This window comes from Pelodiscus sinensis, chromosome 4 (genome assembly GCF_049634645.1).
Source record: "Pelodiscus sinensis isolate JC-2024 chromosome 4, ASM4963464v1, whole genome shotgun sequence".
Lineage (NCBI taxonomy): Eukaryota > Metazoa > Chordata > Testudines > Trionychidae > Pelodiscus > Pelodiscus sinensis.
Genome location: NC_134714.1, coordinates 69,854,251 through 69,873,643, shown reverse-complemented (window position 1 = coordinate 69,873,643; position 19,393 = coordinate 69,854,251). Strand labels below are relative to the sequence as shown.

At 46.1% G+C, this 19,393-nt stretch overlaps 1 protein-coding gene across 1 annotated transcript in view; it reads right to left on the bottom strand.

Annotated features, from left to right (window-relative positions):
• LOC102459020 (deubiquitinase DESI2-like) overlaps nt 1-10,100 on the bottom strand; it is an 89,119-nt gene extending 79,019 nt beyond the window's left edge. Inside the window, exon 1 of the mRNA XM_075927316.1 lies at nt 8,905-10,100. The gene's annotated coding sequence lies outside the window, so the exon portion shown is untranslated. The remainder of the gene's footprint in view (nt 1-8,904) is intronic.
• Between the last annotated feature and the right edge of the window lie 9,293 nt (nt 10,101-19,393).

Genomic DNA, 19,393 nt, shown 5'->3' with positions numbered 1-19,393 from the left:
TGCTGAGTAGTGACACAGAAGCCCTATGACACCATCTCATAGCCTAGGCTGAGTGATTATTATCCAGTTTATGCAATTGTCCTATTGATGTCTCTGAAGCTTTTATATCATTCAGGAAACATGAGAAATCTTTGAGTTGCTGCAGCCTCTAGTCGGTAATGTATTGAAATCTGTTGGTGCACAAATCACTCCACAGAAAAGTGGTAGACAAGTTGTCCAGTGTACTCAACAAAGCTTAGCTAGCCCAGTGGTTCCCAACTGCCAGTCCATGAACCAGTTCTGGGCTATGAACTGCTGACTGTGGCCCACTGCCATGCCATGCCATGCCATGCCCATGCATTGACAGGCCCATGGGGGCGGGAGAGTGCAAAGGCTGTGAATGCACTGCACCTCTCCTCTGCCTCCCCCCCCCCCAATGATCCCTCTGTTGGTTTTTGCTGTGGCCTGATGGGGGTTCCAGACCCTTGGCCACCTTTCCCCAGATTAGCAAGGGCTGCCAGGGGAGCGAGCAGGCGGCTGGCTTGCAGTGCCTCACTTACCCCATGGAGCACTAGCTGCTGCAGTTCTGCCCCTGCGGCAGAGTGTTTGTTCCAACTCCTCTCCCCTGGCACAGAGCAGTGGCACAGCCAGGGGGGGACAAACTCAACTTTTGCTGGGGGAGCCATGGAGGGACCACTAGGGAACCCTGGCTGCTGACAGAGGCCCCTGCAGAGATGTGAGACCTTCCTGTCTGCCCCATGTGCATTCCCCAGTCCTGGAGGTGAATGGGAGCATCCTGGATTCTCATGCTGCATCTCCTCCTAGCTTCCCCAGGGGCACCAGGTAGACTGGAGTCATTCTGCCCCGTTCACATGTAGGGTGAGCCGGCTGGGGGAAGGGCTAGCTGTACAGGTCTCCCTTGCCCCAGGGGTAAGGCTAGGGGGGAGTTTGGGGTGTCTAACTTGTTTCCCTGGGGGCTATAGGCAGAACAAAAAGGCCTAGCTCATGAAATTTGCAGGATTACATTTCAAACAAAATTTACATAACTTCAGGGGGTAGCTGAGTTAGTCTGTAACTATAAAAATTTAAACAATGAATAGTCTAGTAGCACCTTGAAGACTAACAAAGCATGTAGGTGGTATCATGAGCTTTCATGGGTATGACCCACTTCTTCAGATGACTGGAGTTTTAAAAGTCCAGATCCAAGAATAAATAAGGGAAGACAGAGCCAGGAAAAGGGGGGGGGGGAAAACAGTGAATTAGATTTAAGTTACAAGAGGCTGATAAGAACAATTTGCCCCTCTATAAGTACACATTGGTTGACTGGTTGGTTAAGTAAGTCATTAGGATGTGGAAGGTACTGTGAGAGCCAGTCAATATCTCCATTCTTCTCCAATAGGAATCAAACTTGTAAATGAAGTTAAGTTCCAACCCTTACCTGTGTATTGGCTTGTGGAATTGGCCTGAAATAACACTGACTTTGAGATCCATTAATGAGTGCCCAGGCCAGTTAAAGTGTTCTCCAGCAGGTTTCTGTGTTTCCTTTTCGGCTATCTGATATGTCCATTAATTCTCGCCCGCAGAGACTGTACAGTCTGGCCAATATAGATGGCAGTGGGGCATTGCTGACATTTGATGGCATAGATCACAGTAGTGGATAGGTGTTAATAACTAAAGATAGGGTGGTCAAATATTGGAATAAATTGCCAAGGGAGGTGGTGGAATCTCCCTCTCTGGAGATATTTAAGAACAGGTTAGATAGACATCTGTCAGGGATGGTGTAGACGGAGCTTGATCCTGCCTTGAGGGCGGGGCCTGGACTCGATGACCTCTCGAGGTCCCTTCCAGTCCTATTATTCTATGATTCTATAAGGAAAGGATTCTTTTAACAGAATTTAGTGTTGTAGATAGCTGCAAACTCTGATCCGTTAGAAGGACATGTATTGTGTGTGTACAGATGCGATGTAAAACAACAAATGAGCTCTTAAAATTAATTACCATAATGAATATGCAAATAAAATTTTATCAGTCCACCAAAAGTTTGTGAATGGGTTTGCCAGTTCGCAATATAAAAAAAAGTTTGGGAACCACTGAGATAACTGCACTTGCCGGTGAGCCTGTGTCAACGCCAATGGGTGCATCTATGTCCTCCCAATTTAAAAAAAAAAAAAGCCACACACAAATCAACCCAAACTTAAGTATAGGGAATGAGATCTTGATTATATTTACAATGGACATCCCTTGTTTAATATCCCTCAAAACAAGTACCTCACCTTCTGATTAGTTACCCATAGAAAGCATGCAGCTTGTTCCCTAGGGGCAACAAGGAGATTATTCAAGGAGCTAGAAAATGAAAATAGAGTCACAGCATCTCTCAGGGCATACAGCCCTAGTCTGGCTTTATCAGACTTTTGAATGGCTTTTGTATTAACTCAGTGAGCCATCTAGGCTTTATAATGGAAATTCTAATAGATGTCTACATGTGATCAATGATAGTGGATAGGTGTATAGCTAACAATTTGCAATGCATACATTGACTTGCTATTCCATGTTTTCTGCCAACCCAAAGTGCTCCAGCTAGATTTTCTACCATAGAGAAAGATCACTAATATAGGAGGAACAGATGGACAGCAAGATCTAGCAGGGAAGCTTGATGAGGAACAAATAAGAATGGTCTTCACAGTTAAAATTGTGCACTTGGATGTACATAGCATATATCTGTCTATACTCCTATTAGTGGATACCACTAGAATAGAAGTTGAAATTTGTATACGAGTCCTACTAATACTGTCTTGTACAATCCAGTTTTCCATGAGAGTTTTGTATTACAAAGCAACATTGCAAAACTAATTGTAAAACAGTTCACAAAACATAGGGCCTGCAGCAGTGCACACATGATTACTGTTCCTGTCTATTTTGTTTGCCTCAAAACAGGATGCCCTCAGGTTTAGCCTTCATTTGCAGTAGTTCACAAAAAGGCTGTGCGCGAATTTCTTTCCATTCTGGAGGAATCCTATTAATGAAGACAAGATGAAAAGGTGCATGTCTGTTTCAACAAGGCTGCAGAAAAATCAGGGATCATTCTTGATTAAATATACATGCCAGTTGTTACGTGGAAGTTAATGCAGACATGTTGGAAATGTAAATATGTGCATTGAAGAGAAGTGGATTGTTTCACTTTGACACCCTTTTTTCTGGCCACTTATTAAAAACCTGTGGCACTTTCCTTGAGGGCTATGTCTACACTGCAGGCTTTTTGTGCAAGAACAGCCGCAAGTAAATTTACCGTAAAGCGTCGGAACACAGGGCTTCTTGTGCAAGAGTTATTCCTCTCCCCACGAGGAATAAAGCCCTCTTGTGGAAGAGGGCAGTGTGGACGGGCAACAGGGGTTTCTTGCACAAGAAACCCCTATGGCTAAAATGGCCATCAGAGCTTTCTTACGCAAGAGAGCATCCACACTGCCATGGACACTCTTGTGCAAAAGCACATGGCAGTGTGGACGCACTCTTGCACAAGAATACTACTCTGCAGTTTAGACGTAGCCCAGGTGTAGGGATGCTAACTTGTGGTACCTCACAACATTTTAATCTCCCTCCCTCCTCACCCCCCCAACACATGCTACATTTTCCTTTCACTTTAACTCACCATCTTCCTCTGCATTTTCTGTTATGAAGAGCTATGAAATTTGATCATGCTACTAATAGCTACACTATTGTACCTCACAGATGACTGCTTCTGATGGGATTCCTATCACTAATTTGTAAAGCACTCGGGGATCATCAGACTGGAAATACGTAGTAGTCCTACTCCTTGTCTGCTTGCTTCCTTGCAATTTGCTCAGATTTCTGGATTTTGAGAATTACGGGTATTCAAAACTTTGAAATTTCTTGAAGTAATTTTCTCACTACTTTTTCCTGTTTTTCAACAGCTAAGAGTTGACATTTTTCAAAATATAGATGAAACTGTTTGTATTAGTGCTAATAAACATATTTTAACTAGAAAAGTGGCCTCATACATATCACATTTCCTCCCAAATATTTCTATCATACATGCCCTGTTAAACTTCCAAACGATGAGAAGACAGAGGCTAGATGGTACCATAGCCTTATGGACTAACTTTTTGTTATGAGCATAAACTAAGCGAGTTTGGTATACATTTGCATATGAAATGGCTACTGAATATGCTATCAAGAGAGTAAGAAAGGATGTCAACAGTCAAATGATGGATAAAATATAAATCAGAGAGCCATTAACACTTTCTAAGCTAATAATTTTTATGCATGTGACAATATCTAAAGTCTTCAAAATATTGTACATATAGGAAAATAATATTTTCCCTAAAAAATTTACAAGCTAAAGAAACAAAAAGAACACACCCACATCAAAGGAAGGGCATGGGAAAGGGTATAAAAAGGATACAAGAGGCTGTTTCCCCCAACAGTTATGAAGGCCTCTCCAATCACATGATCTGATGAAGTGGGTCTTTGCCCCCAAAAGAGTATGCGCCAATAAATGGGCTAGTCTATAAGGTGCCACAGGACCTCATTGTTTATGCATGATTTCCTTGTTTCTAAGGAGTCGTCAATTATGCAGATTACTAGAACACATAATACTATGTTCTGAATTGAGTATTATATTCTCTTCCTTTTAAATATTACACCTAAAACATGCCAATCCTTTTTTTTGTTTTTAATTCAGTTGTGGTAAAAGATTCAGATGGCAGATCCTAGAAACTGAAGTTCAACAGAACAGGTGTGGAACAGGCTGTGGCACCCGCTTATTAGGGAAGGGTTAAAAACCTTTTCCATTCCCCTCTCGCAAATACCTCTCACCACTGAGCAGAGGAATTTTCTTTGCAGTTCCACTCTCTAGGGCAAATATTCTCAAACTTCTCTTATTGCATACTTCTTCCAAATCTAGCAGCTCCCAGCATAAACCTGCCCTTCTCAATGATCCTTTGTGTGTTCTTCTTAACACTACCAGTCGTTAGCCATCTGTCCATATTTCACTGTTACATACAGAGTTATAGTGTGACATCTACACCCAAAACACTCCCCCAAGTTCTGAGCTCAAGCAGATTGGACAGCTGCTGGGCAAGTGAACTCACATTGTACAGTGATTGCTGGTGAGGGCTCTGTACATCAGTATATCTGTGTTCTCATTGATACATGCTGAAGTAATTTAATTACTGTATTTATAAAACAAATTCCAAGTTTAAAAGCTTTAACTGAGTAGATTTATGAAAATTCAATTAGTTACTAAAGTCCACCCTTGCACAATTTTTCCCACATGCCAGCCAGAGATATTTTGCATGCCCTCAGGGGTATGTAAAGCACAGTTTGGGAATCCCTGCCCTAGGGTTACTCTCCTCCTTGGGACTCAGCATCATAAGCATTATAGGTCCTTTTCTGCTCCTTCAAGTTCAACCATGGAGTCCCAAAGAAAAAGATGCTTATAAAGATGGAGAGCAGGTTTCAACATCCTACCCACACTGAGGTACTTCATGCTACTTGTCAGAATAAGAGTTAAGAGATGGGGGGAAAAGGGAAGGGGAGGAGGAGGAGGAGAGCTTATGTGCAGAGAGGAACAAATGGGAGGCTGCCATGAAGACTGACCCTTATTGGTCAGGATGAGAGTTGGGGCTGAGTACCTTCACATCAGCACATCCTGCTCATATTCTGGTGCATCATACAGCTGCCAAGTGCCCAGTTTTCCACTAGAAGAAGATCTGGTCAAAAAGGGACCTGGCAGTGTCTGGATCAGATGCACCAGCCACCAGTGTTCCCTGCAAGCTGAGCCCTTGGGCAGTCACCGAGGAGAGATTCAAATGCTACCCAGCTGATTAGCAGACTGCCCACAGCCAATAACATGTGAGTCTACTGGTGGTGCACATCTGCACATTCCTTGGTCCCCGTAAATTTATTCCACACAGATGGAAAATTTAGCAGGAACATTGCTAAACAGACACCAAAAGTCCAGTTAGGGGGTGGGATCCATACCAGGATTGGCTCATCTTGGGCCATTTCTAGGGCCCCAGCAAGGGGGAGGGCAAAGGAGGCTGTTGTGCTGGGACCTGGTGATTTAAAAGGACATGGGATTCCGGGCCACCACTGCTGTTACCACAGCAGTGGCAGTCCAGCATCTAGAGACCCAGGTCTTTTAAATCACCGCTAGAGGCCCAGGCAGTGCTGAGGCCTGGCTGGGGGAGGCTCGCCCCTAGCTTTGCCCCTTCTGCCCAAGGCTCTACGCCTTCCAGGAGCCCAGAGCGGAGTCCCTCCTGCATTGCCCAGGACCCAGTGAAGTCTGCCAGCCCTGGCCACCTCCTATCTGCAGGCAGCCTCTGAGTCAGGCTCCAGCTCCTATCCCAGCTCCAGAGTAAAGGAAGCCTAGCTGAGGCTAGTGGTGAGCTAAAGGGGAGGTGGAGATGTTCCAGTCACAAAGGAACAGGGAGGGAGGAAAGCAGTGAGCAATGGGAGGGGGAAAAGGAGTAAGTAGAGGAGGGTTCTTGGGGGAAGCAACAGAGCAGAGCAGGGCAGGGACCGGGGGCAGAGAAGTGGAGCAGAGGGTGGGGGCTGGTTTTCAGCAGTTAGAAGGCTGGCAACTCTAGGTGCCTGTGGGTTTCAGATTTTAAAAAGGTGAGAGGAAAGTCCAGGCTTGAAAAAAAGCCGGTGTGTGAATACAAATCAACCAAATAAGAACTCATGACTTGGTCACAAACACACAGCTGTGGTGAGGGGATCTATAGCTGCTCGTTTCTGCAGCAGAAACTGCAGCCACAACCCCATCTTACTTTGGGGTGACATCCCCATTACCCCAAAGGCTGCAGGAAGCCCAAGGTGGTATTGAGTAGTATTTGGAACAAGGGAGTGAGATCCAAACTGTGTGGTTCAGGTAAGTTCTGACTCAGCACTAAAATGAAAAACAGGAGGATGGCAATGGTCCAGCGTGACAACTCCACTGGGCTGGCTGCAGCACTCTAAACAGTGGCAGACGCTAACTATGTCACTTTGGCATTGCTGACAGAAATGCTTGGTCTGCAGCTACCGATGACATGCCATTAGCATCATAATCATGAAGTTGAAGGCCAGCAAGCACCAGCAGATCATCTAGTCTGACCTTCTGCATATCACCTTTAAGTGAAAGCAAAATGAAGCAAGCAGTTAAGGTTTCCCCTTTGTGTAAACACATTATTAGCTGAATGAAATGGCAAGGAACTATTGTTTGCACCAGTGAAGTGAATTTCAAGCAGAGAAGATCATGGTTTCATAAATGACTCATTGTCTACAATTGGAGTGTGGACAAGTGCAGGTCAATCGCTGAAATCAGTGGCAAATTTCCAATGCAGGCAAAGCCTCTTTCCTCACTTCTTCCTCTTGCTGCCTCCACCCCATTACTCAGAAAATATATTTTGGGATCCTGCTCTAAAATAGCTTTCCTATTACCCCTTTAGCCTGTTCTTCCTGAGGTATTAGCTTCCAGGATCATTAAGGAAATACTAATGGACACAGATGTAGCCTTCCAACAAAATAGTTAACAGAGGCAGTATTCCTCGCCAAAATAAAAAGTATTTTATTAATATAACTAATAATCCCTAATATAGAGTATCCTAAATAAAAACATAAAATCCCTATGGCACAATCCCTTATTGTAAGTAAGAGAGTATTCAAACTGCAACAGAGTATAGTTTAAATTATTCTAAGTGAAGCAATTTGTTACAAGTGGCCAGTGGGTAACAAATTGCTACAATACCTCTTAAATGTGCTTCAAAATTGACATAGTTATGTTGCAATTAACAGCATTTTATGCATTCTTATAAACCCACTCATGCTCTAAATCTATAAACTATACTTATTCTATGCTGTAATTATCCTGCTTACTTTAAAGCCAGCAAGGAGGGGGGAGAGCTCTATAGTCTCCACTCCATTTTCCTTCTGGCTCAGGCTCTGAAACAATCTGCTATCAGCTGGCCTTTTATGTATATGGTAGCTCTAATACTTTTAGAAGCAAATACCTCTCACACATGCCCAGTATTAGCCATTGCTTCAGCGTTCTCCTTGACAGCTCTGATCTTTAAAACAAGTTGTGATTGGTATGAGCGGGCTCTGGCCAGGTAGGAGCTCAGTTAAGTGGCTTGTCTCTCATCCCTTACTTTATATGCTCAGTAACCACCAATCTTTACCTCAGAGCTGTGATTCTCTGTACACACACACACACACACACACACACACATGTTTTTGCAGTGCACCATTTTAGAAATCCTAGATTTTCATGAGCTTGCACAGAGTCTGTAGCATTCACCTCAAGGTGGAATGACATCTGCTTATTTAGAATAAAGATTAGAAAAAACAAAGTGGAGACAAGAGAATTTCTTCTAGCAATAATCCCAATCACTGCTTGTACTAGCCCGGGTCAGCAGGTGGCCATGCTGACTCACCACACTGGCTAGGCATGCTAGGAACTCCTCATTCCTAGGTCAGGATGGGTGGTTTTACAATCTCAATGCCCCAGCCCAGGGTCAGGACCGGCCTGCAAATCTACCAAAAAGTCTGTAACTGTTCGGTACCCATGGCCTAGGGTCAGGACAGGGCTGCAACTACACAAGACATCTATAACAGTTTGGGGCTCAGGTCTGGCTGCAGACTTGAGTCGGGGTCAGCTCGCCTTGTTATGGTAGAGAGCCAACAAGCACAGGGGTCTTTTCCCCATAGGGGGAACCTGCCACCCTCAGTAATGGGGTGCTGGAGGGGACACAGGCCTTCCCATTCCACTGCATCCCAGCCCAGGGCCCTAACAGTGGTAGCACAGGTAGCTACTCGATCAGTGGGAATCCAGGCTGCAATGCGCTGCCCACCTGACCTCCATCTCATCAGCCGACACAGAGTCAGCTTTCCCTGAGCCATTTTTTGATTTCCCTGGGGTCCTACCTGGCTGGACAGCTACATCTTGGGGCCCTTTGGGCATGCCAGTGCTAGCAGGGTGTCCATGGGCTCAGAGTCTGGGTCCCTCTTGGGTCCTGGTGCTCCGGTCCCCTTGATCCTGCCTCAATGCTCAGCAGGATTTGGCATAGCCTTGGGCCATCTCCAGGGTCAGGCAGTGGTCCTGGGGGTCCTATCCAATCATCTTTCCAGGGTTGTGACCATCAGGCCTCCCTCCTGGGGAGGCCAGGAAGAGCCTCTTGCCTGCTGAGTTCCAGTTGAGCTCTCCCACTCTGTTCTTATAGTCCCAGTCCTGCCCTTCTGCTTCCTGTGGGAGGGTCTGGGTATATCTGGCCCCGCCCACCATGGAGTCTTACGGAGGACTTTCCCTTCCAGGTCAGCAGGTGGCTATCCTGACTCATTACACTGTCAAAAGTGTAGCCAGACACAAACCCCATCTTGTTTTTCCACGAACCCCATCTTGTTTTTCTCCCCCCCCCCCCCCCCCAGAGAGCAAGAGAAAGGCAGTCAGCCTTTGATGCCCTGGGAACGCAGGTGTGGTGCCTGTCCCTGACTCTACCATAAACAGAAACCAGACAGTAAATGGGCTAGCTGACGACTGGGAGGCCTCCCGTCGCCGTGATGGCTAGTATCAGTAATTGACACGCCTGCACTGTCTCGGGAGAGGAATCTTCGCCCATCACATACCAGAGGTGCCCATTGTCTGCATCTTCCCAGGTGTGAATTATGCTTTGCACCCTTCGTGGGAAACTTGGCATTCAAAACCATTTTTCCTAATTGGCCACTTGAGACCAGGAAGAAGACCATGTGACCCAAGGGGTATAAAGAGGGTTGAGTTGCCCGCCCAATTTGAGCTCCAATCACTGACACCTGCTGACAGGTATTGATTGTCTCCTGAGGTCCGTGGGACGCCCAACCTCGCCCTACTTCTTCCTGAGGGATTGAGAGAAAGATGCTGGCCATGCCAAGTCTGGAACGCAGGGGTGAGAATTGTACCTGCAATGTGTTTTCTTTATGTGTACACTCTAATTGTCTCTCTGTTGTAAGTTAGTTACTTTATTATAGTTTTCTTAAAGTCAAACTGCTTCATTTCTATTGTAAATCACCTTTGGTAAGGTGATTTAGCTATAAACTTTGGGAACAAGTGGGGTGCCCTCATTCACTTATAATATATATATATATACACTGAACCAAGTTTCTTTATTTCTTTTCTTTCTCCTATAAATAAGCCAGTGCGTGTCAAGCTTCTGACTTGGACCCGTGCTGCTGTACCCGAACCGAACACAAACAAAAGAACTTCAGCCGGTCATAAAGGGACAGATATAGGGAGAGCTTGGGCGTTTGGATTTGTGTCACACCCAGGTGGCAAAATTCAGTTGGGGCGCTTCTCAGTCTCCCTGAGGCTGCCCGCTGCGAAGGAATTATGAAATTCTAGCAGCTAAAATCTGAAGCGTAATAAGCTCTTCCTGTACACTTATTGGGGCACCCTCCAGTCTCTTCCAGGTTGCCCACTGCAAGGGACCCCGGCGTCAGCAGTTGAAGTCTTGGGTGTATAGTACACACACACACCACTCACTGCCCTGACCGTCAGCTGACAAAAAGATGTAGGATTAAGTTAGTTGGATTGTTCCAAAGAAAGAAGAGACAATATTTGTCCAGGTGCTTAAAGGTACCCTCCTCTTTAATGCTTAAGGATCCAAAACACAGCAGATTAAAGGTAACCAGTGCAATCAGATCCCACAAAAATCTACTAGGTCTGGGCCCCCAGAAGAGGTAATCTGGCTCTGTTCTTCCCATCCCTTTTTGGCTGGCTCATATGTACATGGACACCAACAGTGACAGTCCTGCCTTCAGGAGAGGACCAAGACTGCCACTGTACCTCTGATCTTCTGGAGGTGAAGTGAGATAAATGTTTTTCTGCCTCTGTTTGCTAACACAGAGCCAATGTAGGGTGTGCACCTCTGACCCTCCCACCCCAAGTAAAAACTATGAATATGAAAAATAAGGATTTAGCCACTCCTCTTTCCGGATTGGGATGCCAGGAATTGATGATTAAAAGGAACAGAGTAGACTTAATCTAAGTGTACCACACATTGGCCTATTTCCTGAATCAGCCATACCCACCAGATAAAACATTTACATCTTGTTGGAACACACAATGTCTTTAACATTTACCTTCATTCAGGAGGAGACATATCTCCCAAAGGGAAAAATCACGAGTGATTTGTCAGCTGTCTTCTCAGGAGTAAAAATAAATATCTTATCATATAGAAGCCTACTTCTAGTGCATAGATACTTTTTAAATACTGAAGATGCTTAGTTTACTTTTACTTATGCTTTGGCTTAAAGATTTTCATATTTTTATAGCTATAGCTTTAAAATATTTATTAATGAAATAGTAACACTTAAATATTTTTGTTCTTCCTGATTGTAGCTCTTGACTTTTGTCTGCTTTTTAAATTTAAGGGCCAATCTTGCAGTCAATAACAAACTCCTCATTGACTACAGTAGTACAAGTCTTTAAATCATGATTTGGGGATCTCAGTAACTCAAGCCAGAAATTAGGGATTTATTACAAGAGTGGGTGGGTTAGGTTCTGTGGCCTGTAATGTGCAGGAGGTCAGCCTGTATCATGATGGTCCCATCTGGCCTTAAGATCTATGAGTCTAAGACCAGGCCCAAAATGCACATGGGGTCCAATTCTGCAAAGTACAGAGGACCCCTTGGAGGGAGCGGAGAATGCTCGCCGTTTGGGAGGAGGTACTCGGCACCCTGCAACATCGAGCCCCCGATCGTTGATGTCTCAGGGCACATATACTCCTTTAATACATTTCTTTTAAAAACATCTTACAAAAGACTTCCCACCCAAAAGCCATCGAACACCTGGAGGCAAAGCATAAGGCTATAGATTGCATCCTCTGTCACCATCTTTCTCCACTGATGGTGTTTACTTTTCAAATGTGATTCTGTCTGTCTGGAGCTGAACTGTTAGCTGAGTGGTGCTGAGCAGATGGAGTTATGGTGGAGGACACAAATTCACACACCACCCCCAAATTCCACCACATTATGCACATTTCATACTTTTAAAAGAGTTTTTCTATTTGTTCTCTCTAGATTTCTGTTCCCTCAATCAATCTTACACTGCAATCATAAAGCGATTCAACTCAGGCTATAATTATGGTTTTATACATTGTACAACAATGTAAAAAGCATATCAATGCCACATAATTAATACAACCTTCATTTTCTAAACAGCAGTTCTGTGAAACTCCTTGTTATCTAAAATAGGATCTCACGTCCTCGGTGTCTGTTAATTACTTTGAATGCTCCTTTAGTTTCCCAGTCTCAGCCATAGAGCCTGGGTAACATTCTGTTTGATACCTTCATCAAGATTTAGATATTGGCATAGAAAATACACTTATAAAGTTTGCAGATGATACCAAGCTTGGACGGGTTACAAGAGCTTTAGAGCAGTGTTTCTCAACCAGTGGTATGAGTACCCTTATGGGTACTCAAGAGAAGTCCAGGAGGTACATCAGCACAACTGAAATTTGGAGAAAATTGAATTTTTGTTTTAAGTTTTATAGCATTTTATTATTTTTGTATTTTTTACACCCAAAAAATTCATCTTAACCTGCTGGGCTAAGATTAAGTTGGTTAAACAAATGTGTTGCAATGGTAGAAAAAAAAATTTGTCTGAAAACTGTAGGTACTGGGGGGTACTTATTTTTTAAAGGAGTACTCTATAAAATAAAAAGATTGAGAAACACTGCTTTAGAGAATAAGATAATCCAAAAAGATCTGGAAAAAAAGAGCAAACATCATCCCACTCTTCTCTGTGTTAATTAGGTCTCAACTGGAGTACTATGTCCAGTTCTGGGCACCACATTTCAAGAAAAATGTAGAAAAATTGGAGAAGGTCCAGAGAAGAGCAACAAAAATGATTAAAGGTCTAGAAAACATGAGCTATGAGGAAAGACTGAAAGAAGTGGGCTTGTTTAGTTTAGAAAAGAGAAGACTGAGAGGGGACATGATAGCGGTTTTCAAGTATCTAAAAGGGTATTACAATTTATAACAGGTGGTTAAACCCTGTAATAAATTGTCTAGGGAGGTTGTGGAATCTCTATCTCTGGCAATATTTAAGAGCAGGTTAGACAGACATCAGGGATGATCTAGATGGTTGCTTGGTCATGCTGTGAGGGTAAGGGTCTCAACTGGATGATCTCCTGAGATCCCTTCCAGTTCTAGTGTTCTATGATTCTATAGCTGTCCTGGGTAATTGCAATGGCACTGCTTCTACCGTGAGAAGCTGGACCACCACCACAGCCTGTGGATTTGTGGAGAAGGATACTGGAAAAGGTCCTGCTCAAAGTGTGCTGGGTCAAAAAGGGGTCACAGACCAGCAAGTAACACTTATATGACTATAACCCAAGTCGCTAAGGGATGGACATTTTAGTTCTACCTACAGGAAAACCACAACTGGCTGTTCTTTTCAAAGAGGCAGGGCAGAGGAGAAAAGCAGCCAACCAGGACTGCTGCAGGAGGCAGGCAAAGCTTACTACAGACAAGAGCTGCTGAGGCACTTTAGAAAAGCTGCCCACAGTGCATTCTTAATACAATTAGGTCGAGTGCTAGTTGTTGTGATGGCAGAAGAGCTGTTCAAGTTACATGGCTTGGTTCCTGTCAACAGAAGCCCGCTAAGCTGGTCACATCCACAAACAGTTACACAAATTGTAGGTCCAGCAGCAGCATGAATATGGCTTGAGTTAAATCCAAATCCAGCACTTTCCACTGGTGCACCTGCAAAAATTGTATGTACACGCATGAATATATCTGCATGCTCTTGTTCCCGCATTGTACAGGTGCAAATATCCTTCTTGGAACAACTCTCAGACAAATGGAGGTTGCAGATACAAAGTGCAACTCATGTGCATAGAGGTGTTAGTATTTTTGTGCTGTGTGTGCCTGTTCTTTGCAGGTACAAACCAGTTATACGTGTAAATTTTATGCACATAAGTGGAGGCAAGATACACACCAGCTTGCTGGTGACTAGGATGTGGATGGTCATGCCCAATGGTTAGAGCAGGAGTCATGTCTAGTGATTAGAGAAGAAGTTGATAGATACTAAAGCCTGAGCTAGCATCAGAGCCAAAGTCACAGTTCACAGCTGAAGACTCAGAACAGGGTTACCTGGAATGAGGCAAGGCAGGAGACAGTGAGAGGTTGGAACAAAGGCTGGAAACAAGCAGGAATAGGAGCTTGCACAACCGTGAATAAATGCTTCAAACAGCTTCTGGATTGCCTCTACTGCAGGACTTGAAAGAGATGGTCTGCTGACTCCTCCAGTCAAGCCACATAGCCAATCAGGAAGTGAATTACAGGCCAGCTGAGCTCATTAATCTCCAGAAGCAAAGACTAGTTCTGCTGCAGGCTATGCTTCCAGACACGGCCTGAAATTGTGGTATTTAATTAGTAATGCTCCAAACTTAAACTTTTGTAAAAAAAAAAAAAAAAATGAGGAGAGAAAATGGCTCCCATACCCTTTGTGACAATTGAGAACTGAAAGCGTTTCACATCCAGCACAGATCTCAGCTGGTTAACATCACTCCTCTAGGTAGTCTAGAGGTTAATTCAAAATTATCATAGTTATGCAGTGTTATTTCATTAAAACCTTGTCAGTAATTAGAGAAGGCATTGATCCTCAAGTGTGAAGGAATTAGATTCAGGGTCTGCTTCAAGAGCATAAGACATATAAATCTGGACAACAGAGTTTGGATTCAAATCTAGATCTAAACGTCCCCTAAATTTCAAGCAGAAATTGGGCTTAGGATCTGAATTTTGGATTGTGCTCTACTCCCAAAATTATATACGGCCGTCTTTTTTCCATCAAAGTTAGCAGAAATAAATCCAGAATGACTTTTTTCAGGTCCTTTTCATTTCAATAAAATCTACATTTGGGGCTGAAAATATCTTGACAGGATACCAAATATTTTCACTATATTTGCCTATATTATATACACACACACCACCCCCACCCTCCAAAATTGGGACCAATCCAAAATGAAAATATTCTCAATTGCTAACACTAACAGTTGTCTTGTAACATAATTCAGCTTGCCTTCTGAAAAACTAGCTGTTAATATCTAGAGCAATTGCTGGGTGTGACACAGAATCCCAAGGCAGCCAAAACAGAGGAGTTTGAAACCAAGACCAGAAACAAGTATATCCATATCCACACTCTCCTGAGTTCCTGGGTAGTCTGAAATCCTGACCCAGATGCAAGTTTTGCAAACTGGATCTGATCCCAAATCCACATTTTGCAATTAGGCTCTCACCTTGCATGTAGAATAGTGATAGAAATGTAGCCGTGTTAGTCTGGGGTAGTTGAAGCAAAATGCAGGACAATGTAGCACTTTAAAGACTAACAAGATGGTTTATTAGATGATGAGCTTTCGTGGGCCAGACCAAAACCTTTTTGATCTGAGGAAGTGGGTCTGGCCCACGAAAGCTCATCATCTAATAAACCATCTTGTTAGTCTTTAAAGTGCTACATTGTCCTGCATTTTGCTCTCACCTTATGTGTAAGAAATCAGAATTCCCAACCCACCTTGACACAAAGTAATTGCTCTATTCGCTATGTTACATTGCATGCGATTTCTACTGCCCTTTAGTAACTCGGTGCCTCAGTTTCCCTAGGCACCAATTCCCTGATGGTGATGGGAATTTCGGTGCGATACTCTCCTTCACGTACATGATGGCCGATGCTGTCTGTAACTTTAGCCTGGAAGCGGGGTGCAACCAAAGAGACACTTTTTGCCTGGGAAGCTGGACAAAGGCCAGAGGTGGGGCTGGCTGCAGTGGGGAGACAGGCTGCCAGGTGTGTGAGTCTTGCTGGCTTGGGGTACAGGGATGAGAGTCAAGGCCCTTGGCTCTGAGTCCCCTCTATCCAAAACGGACTGTACTGACAGTGACTGCCTCTGGTTACTGTGCTGAGTCTATTCTACACCATGTCCCAGTCTACTAATAAACCTTCTGTTCCACCTGCTGGCTGAGAGTCACATCTGACTGTGGATGGAGTGCAGGGCCAGTGACTCCCAAGACTTCATTAGTACTTTTATGCCCAAATTTTGCAGCTCACGCCCATCTCTATCAACATCTGTGCTTGCACACCCTTTTTTTGGTTTGTTAAGAATAAGTGAAGCCCCTTTAAATACCAGTCCTGGTGTGTATGCACCACACTGTTTGGAGCCAAGAGAAATCTTAGCATGAGTAATCTCTCAGATAATTAAATCCAGCTACACAAAAAACTGAAAATGTGCTCTACACAAATGTTATCAATTCTAGTGCGAGCTTCCACAGTGCTGCTGATTTCAATGGAGACTCCAGCCTTCCCATTACTATGACTTCTGATATTTGAAAGAGAGACAGATTCCATCAATGAATGTGAGAGGGCATGTCTGTGCAGAAGAGGATCTTATATGCCATATCTTTAAATAATCCTCCCTTGCACTGGACAGCATGCTGGAACAACCTTAATTTGGGGGAAATAGCCTAGATCAGTGGTTCTCTAAGTGCGGTCCATGGAATGCGAGTGGTCCACAGCCATCTTGCAGGTGGGGCGCAGGCTCAGGGCTTGTCCCCCCCACACCAGGGAGCCTATGCTGGTGTTCCAGCTCTGCACTCACCTGTGAGATTGGAGCACAAGCACTGGCTTCCTGCTGCAGGGGAGGTGGGGTGACAAGCCTTGCGGGCTGGCTCCAGCTTGTGGGGGGAAGGAAGCAGCTCCAAGCAATGCTACTGCCCCTCTGGGGAAATGGCAACACAGGAAACAGCTTGCATGGAGGCTTTCCTAGCTGCTCCCGTTGGTCGAATCACGGCCAATGGAAGCAGTGGGCAGCAGTGCCCAGGAGAAGCAGGTGGTGCAGAGACAAATAAGTGCCCTCCTATGCCCAGACACTGGTACCCCCATTTCCCTCCCACCCAGACCTCCCCTACCCTCAGCTTGTTCCTGTACCCAACCTCCCACCCAGCCCTCGCACTCCCACCCCCTCCTCCACCCATTTTGTCATCTTGTGTGGTTGGCTGGTGGTCGATAGAAAGGTCTGCGTGGAGCAAGGTGAGCCATGGGCCAAAAAGTTTGAGAATCACTGGCCTAGATCAACCCTACTCACTTCATGCACTGCATTCATGACAGATTGCAGTACTTGTAATGGGGTCAAGACCACTTTTGCTACCGTAGTAGTATGGCTTTCTTAAATTACCTGTGTAGGCAAAGTACAAGCTGTTAGGATGGGAGTTCTTCCACTCCCTTCTCTGCGAGATTATTAGATGCCATTTTACTTGGTTTTTGCAAGAACTATCAACTGACTTTGACTGCAATACAGCTTCAAGGGACTGACGGAGTCACACAAAACCAATCAATGATCTCACACTGTGATCACTGCCACCCCCTCAAAAGAGTCCCTGAAAAGAAACACATGGACTTTCAGAAGGGAACTTTTTCAATCATACAATAAAATGTCAGTGAAAAACAGTTCTTGACAGAGGTTCTCACCCTTCAGTACTTCAATCAAAAGAAGGCAGAAAAAGACTCCTAGGCTATGTCTACACTACACAAGATCTCTTGCGCAAGAAAGCGTCCACACTGGCAGGAAGCCCTTGCGCAAGAACATGTCTCCGGAAGAAATTCGGCCATGTCAAGAGGTCACCAGCAGCGTTTGTGGACATATGCCAGACCTCCACTGGGAAACGTACTTAAAGGGACTCCTGGACGGCCGTTTCCCTGTGGCTGTGTGCTCAGGCACCCTTTTCAAGGGAGCAAGAGCCGCAATAGCGCCTGTCACCTCTGTTCCTGGCAAGTGCCCCTGGGCACCCTTACTGCCACCTTCACAGCCATGGAGCCGGAGGAGGACCCCAACTAGCAACGTCTCCTCATGACCATTATAGAGGCTGTGGAGCTCCTCCACCAGGGAGCCACATTGCTCCAGCAGGAGCTGGAGACTGGGCAGCACATGCAGGACCTTGCCACGACTGCAGCTAGGCTCGGGCACCCGCACCCCACCACTGACAGGTGCCTCTGGAGCTATGACACCAGTGGGGACTGGTGGGAGCGCCTGGTGCTGGGACAATGGGGCAACCAGCAATGGGTGCAGAACGTCCGGATGCGCAGGGGGACATTCCATGAGCTCTGCACCTGTCTCTCTCCTGCACACCAGAAGCAGGACACCTGCCTGCACCCCGCCATCCCCATGGAGAAGAGGGTCACAATTGTCCTATGGAAACTGGTCACCCCAGACAGCTACCACTCCATGAGGACCAGTTCGGGGTGGGCAGGTCCACCGTCGGTGCAGTTGTCTGGCAGGTAAGGCCCTCTGTGGACCATGGGCTCGTCCTGGGGGAGGGAAGGGGCCAGACCGGGTGGAGGGAGGCTATAGGGGCAGGGGGAAGCCCTGCACGCAGGGGGTCATGCTGTCCCTCCTGCATGCAGCCTGCTGGGGGGGGGCGGGGGGGAGAATCCCGGGGGACAGAGGGCCCTGGCCTGCGTGGGGGAAGGGGCCATCAAAGGGAGGGTGAGCACACTCCTGGGGCCCATGTACGCACTGTGTCTCATTCCATGCATCCCCTGTGCCCCTCTGCAGGTCATCCATGCCATCAATGATGTGCTGCTCCAGAGGGGGATCCGCCCCTGTGCCGTGGACACCACCGTTGCCAGCTTCGCCAGCCTCGGGTTACCGAACTGTGGGGGAGCCGTAGACAGGACCCACATCCCCATCCAGGCGCCAGAGCTCTGAGCGGCCCAGTTCATAAACCGGAAGGGCTACTGCTCAGTGGTGCTCCAGGTGCTCGTGGACCACCAGGGCTGGTTCCAGGACATTTATGTGGGGTGGTCCAGCCAGGCCCATGATGCTCGCATCTTCAGGCACTCAGGCCTGTGCCACAGGCTGGAGGCGGGCACCTACTTCCCCCAGTGGGAATTCACCATTGGGGATGTCAGGATGCCAGTCTTCATCTTGGGGGATGCGGCCTACCCCCTGATGGCCTGGTTGATGCAGCCATACACCGGCCAACTGGACCACAGCCAGGCCACCTTCAACGCCCACCTGGACCAGGCCCGCAACCCCATGGAGTGTGCCTTTGGGTGTCTGAATGCACAGTTCAGGTGCCTCCTGACCCACCTGGACATGGGGATGCAGCACATCCTGGAGGTCATCTCTGCATGCTGGGTGCCGCATAATGTTATTGAGAGAAAGTGGGAGGCCTTTCTCCCGGTGTGAATGGCAGGTGAGGGCCAGGCCTACCAGCAGCCCCAAACAGCCGCCACAGAGCAAGTCAACCACCAGGGGGAGCGGGTCCGGCAAGCCCTCCAGGTGATGCTGGACCACGCCCCACAATAGGCTGCCCCTACACCTCTGGCCACAGGGATGCCCCCGCGCCCCCACGCCCCCACTCCCATCACCACTCCTTCCCACACCTCCCA